Source organism: Cupressus sempervirens, chromosome 3 (assembly GCF_028749045.1).
Source record: "Cupressus sempervirens isolate cs-2001-9-10 chromosome 3, ASM2874904v1, whole genome shotgun sequence".
In the NCBI taxonomy this organism is placed as follows: Eukaryota; Viridiplantae; Streptophyta; class Pinopsida; order Cupressales; family Cupressaceae; genus Cupressus; species Cupressus sempervirens.
Window position 1 is genome coordinate 284,439,406 of NC_143120.1, and position 5,448 is coordinate 284,444,853.

Consider the following 5,448-nt stretch of genomic DNA (forward strand, 5'->3'; position numbering starts at 1 on the left):
TGTATGTATGTATGTACATATTTATGTATGTAGATTTATATTGCAAACATATTTGAATAAATCATTGTGATCGATAGCCTTGTTTAATAACTATACCAATTCATAATTTTATCATCAGCATTGAAAATGTATCAGGGTGATATTGTGTCATGCCCAATAGACGTGACTCAAGCATGAGTCATGCCTATCAATAGTGACTCATTACTGCCTACCCACATATAAACTTAACCTCTATTGAATGTAAAGCACATTGAACATAGAAAAAAACAAGTCTTCAGTGCCTTCAGTGTATACAACATTAATATTAATTCTCTGCATTCCTTGATAACAATTCAATATTATATATAATTTCTTATATTGAGGATAATTCAGAATATTATTTCATTTACAGTTTGATACACTAACAAAATGGAAAAATACCTAGTAAAATCATTTCCAACATTATGTTCTTCCTCTTTATAGACATTCAAGGATGAACGCTATTGTTATTAACAAAAATAGGCTAGACCGAGTAAACACATCTCATAGCTCCAAATGGATTGACACCATCTATTGCCAATGAAAGCTTTAGATTATGAAGTTCTTCTTTAAATACTCTCTGCCTATCTTTTATGTCCTTAAATATAGAACCATTCACAGGCATTCACATAATGTCATCTTGACTTGTATTGCGTGCATGGTAATCCATAAATTGTACCAAGCTAGTGCACTTGAATAATCATTACAGATGTGGAATAACGTGAATGTGCTGAAGAACCTTGCAAGGCACCTTTTTGGTTATTTGATTTGATCAACATCTACTAATGTGAAAATTAGGCATTGTGTTTCAAATTCATGTTGTTTATTATATATAATATGATCATTAGGACATGCATTTATTGTTTGATACTCCATTCCAATATCTCTCATAATGGTTGATAGTTCTCAGTAAGAGCGAGGTAGAGTGTTTGATGGTGTAGCACTCACCTATCAACCTATGGAATTTTTTTTTAATGTAAAGAACATTAATAGTACGCTAACATAGAAGATGAAAAAAATGACACTATACCTTAACTTACAGGAGATTGCTACATTGGCTATACCATTCATAACCTTGAATTTTACCAGCAACAATACATCAGAGAGAAGTGTTGTTTGGGAGCCTTAGTATATGGGCTCATATGCCTTTTCAATTATAGGTATATCAAGGTTCTCATCATCATCATTAGATGTGTGAATATCATTGTTTTCATCATCTTCATCAGTTGCACTAGTAACATCTTCTTCAATCCTATTATTTGGCACATTATCAGTTGCACCAACACCACCATCTTCAGTTGTGTTCTCTACCTTAGGATCATCTTCTTCCATGGGAAAATTACCTTCTACTTTGATATTCACACCTCCATGTTCCACCAGTTAGAAATCCACATACACCAAAGGACGAAAATCCTTTCCTCCTTCAATGTGATCATGTTGCCTACAATGTCTTTGAGTTGTTATGATTAGAATTATTTGATTCTTTAAGCCCTTGCATTTTTTGCAAGGACAATAACATTTTACATCACCTTTTCTTTTGAACCAAGACCACAATCTAGCAATTATCACCTTATTTTATTTTGGGTTCAAATTGTTAGGCCTGGACTTTCTTCACAGGAAAATATTCAGGCTATAAAATTATATCAAATATAAACATACAAGCATTAGTAGCATCTTTTATATAATTGAAAATAATTAAATAATTAAATATTATTATCTCTTTAGTAAGGGTTGAATATATATATATATATATTCATTGTTGAATCCTTATTGAATAAGGTTTTCTTTTTTATGGTGTATGATGGTCCACAATTCTAGATGAGTATTAGTGAAGTTAGTTTCATTTGTTTACAACAATGCACTACACTTATCATTTTAAAGAATGTACATTATATCTTATCTTGAAGAAGCAATGTTTAGTCTACAAGTCTATTGCATCTTTCCCTAAGGTTGTACATGTTAGTATAAAGTCAAGTTAGGATCAATGAGATTCCTTAGTGTAGAGCCTAAAATTGTGTAGCCAATGGTCATATAGTGAGAGATGTGGTTTTTCCCACATTGAATAATTTTCACTTAAAAATCTTATTATTCTTGTGCGTAAAATATTTATTTCTATTGTTTACTTATGTACATATAATGAATGGTTAATAAATGTATAAGTTTCAATATATGCTGATTTATTTCCCTAGAGCATCTATAGTTGTTCAAATATTGTGGTCCAAGGGCACCCCTCAAAACTCTTAAAGCCAAAGACTTCTTGAAGGCTCCCAACATGGAAGAAGACATGAACACACCAATTAAAGTTAGTTGGCATATTTTAGAGCCAATAATGGCATATTGTATGGTTAATACTGAAAGAATGGTAAAATCTCCTAAGGGCCTAATAGCACCACTTCAACTTTACATTCCTTCTTGCATCTCTAGCATGAATCTTGGATGATTTTAAATTAGAATAAAATGATCACATGATTTGTGCAAAATGGCTTTAATTAGAAAGAAAGGAAGAAAGAATTACAATGTTGGAGAGGAAGAAAGGAACTAGGTCTTCTCTCTATTTTAGCATAAAGACATCTTAATGGTGAAGGATTCATTTGGGCTTCTAAAAAAACAATCTGCACATGAATATGTGGAAGGATAAAACATAGCGAGCTGTGGAAATTCACCTTTCTTCCATGTAGCAAGGTGCATGAAGGTGAGGCATAGAATTGAAATGTCAGAGAGGATGAAAGGAATGAAGAGTAAATGGAAATCCATTAAATAAGGAAGGCTCAGTGTAGATTAGCAAATGTCTCAAAGTCATAGTGTATATCCTATAAAAGAGATCATTGAGCTTTCCTACTTCCTACACTTTTGAGACATCTTAATACACCAATAATAATTTTCCTATTTTGGTGAATATAAAAAACTATCATAAAAATAATGTGAATTGGGGGAAATAAAACTACCATTCTTGAATAGTGTGAGAAGGTGTCTAAATGAAGTATTTGTGTTCTATCTATTTGCACATCAATTTCCATAGTGACTCTATTAAAACCAATTTCCACTCTCTATTAATCAGAGTGCATAGATGCATCTATAGTAAGAAAGGCTTCAATATATGAGTCTAATATTGTTTTTCTTCAATGCATTAATATTTAATTTTTTTGAAACATTGGACTAAAAAAATTTTAGTTCACAAAACATGTGCTAGTGTTAATTACATCATAATTAGCAAAAAATATTGCACAATCAGAAGTAGGGATTCAAAATTTTCCCTTGAATCTCATCAACAATGTCATGTTTGGTGATAGGAGCCAAACTTGTTTGAATTCTACTTAGCAACAACCATTCTTTGTGGATATTGTGTTGTCAACAATTTAAAAACTATTGGTGTATAGGTGTGTGTGGCTATTTGGAAGCATCATTTGGGGATATAACACACTGAATCATAAGTGTAGGGTAGTTTAATCAAAGGATGTCACAAGAGGATGGGTGTACACCACCACATAGGCTCTTTACCATGACGAAGAGAGGTATAAATGAAGAAAAATAGGGGATAGTTAATCAACATAGATCTTGAACCCATTCCATTAAATATTGGATGAACATCAAATTAATACCCTTGGATACATCAAAGCATATCATAAACCTCTTCAAAAAAGGTAAAACAATAAAGTGATTAAATGATAAATTTTTATTGGAGACGGTACTTTACGAGAATCAACATAATGCTAATGCTCTACATGGTAAGAAAAGAAGGTTTAGTCCAAATTGGCTTTTATCCTACATTATCATGGAATCCTATCGAATTGATGCATACATAATAGCTAAAATGGATGGTGTACCACTTAAAGATCCTATATGTGTGTTGCACTTGTGTCAATAATATGTTTAAGCTTATCTTTTCATTTTTTTCTTCTCTCCTTATCCACATATCTTTGTGTGCTTGTATTTTCCTTACATTTAAAGCATTACACGTTCTTTCATATCTTTCTTCATTCCTGACAAAAAAATTTCATGTTTGGGGCTTGAATATTATGTGTAATATATTCATTATTTATGATTAAGGTATTATTTAGAGGATACTAACACATCTTCTTTTAATTTAATCATATAGTATAGTAGATTCAAATTTAAGGACATGTAAATATATTCTATATAAGTATTCATTTCTTTCACCAAATGTTTAGCAATTTAAATATTATGTTCATCTTCACCGTGGTAATGGTTTGGGGCTTGGTTGAATCTGTTTCAACACAAAGTGATATTTATTGTTTGTATTTCCTATTTCTATCTTCTATGAATGTCATGTAGGCTAAGCACAAGCTTTGTCATTTTTGGTTGGTCTATGCTTCAAGATTTATTTATTTTTAATATCTTCTTCAAGTAGATATATCATGGTTTAATAATCCTTTCCGTCCACACATTATATAAATAAGTATCAAAGTCTGCAACAACACAACAACAACAATACATTAAAAAATTTAACACTAAAAAAATACTTTATTTATTCAACATCTAGCTACAATACAATCTATCTCATTATAGAAGTTATATTTTTTATCTATATAGTTAGTACAATAAAATATCTATCTTTGATATGCCTTATTTGTGAACTACATCTCTTTTGTGCCCTTGTGATCTATGTCTTTGTTGTGCCCTAGTAGTGATCTATGTCTCTATTGTGTCCTAGTTGTGATTTATGTCTTTGCTATGCTATTGTGATCTATGTCTCTATTATGCCCTAGTTGTGATCTATGTCTATATTGTGCCCTAGTTGTGATCTATGGCTTTGTTGTACCCTTGTGCTCTATGTCTCTACTGTGCCCTTGTGATCTATGTCTCTGTCTTTCTTTTATTCTTCCAACTGTGCTCGACTTCAAAAGATCTTCTATTCATGACCTCCAATTGCACTTGCATCTCTAGTGGTCAAGGAGAGGGATTTCTCTTCGAGCATCCATATAATATAAGATTAGCATTGCTAGACCAGTCAGTTGAGTGTCAACCTTAAGTAATTTTGTTCATTCAACATGTATATAAGATGAAATAAATACTTAATCCTAAATGAACGAATGGATGGAAAATTTTGGTTGGGGAAGAAGTTAAAACACAATCAATCAAAATTTAATGACTTTTAGTTTCCCTTCCATTCTCCAAAAACAACCATAATAAAATGTGTTGAAACTCTTACATAAGTCAAATAGCCCTGGTCATGGTTTCCCTTGCCTAAGAAGTGCACACAAAAACCCTCCCACGCATGTGCAATATGTCGGGCATACAAAATGAAATTTTAACTTTTATTTTTTTTGTTTATATCTTGACAATGTTGAAATGTTGACAATAAATTTATATCCTGACAATGCCAAGATTTTGATAGAAAACTTATGTGTTGTCAAAATTTTGACACATAACTTATGTTTCATTGCAATTTTGACAAAAAAAATTTAAGTT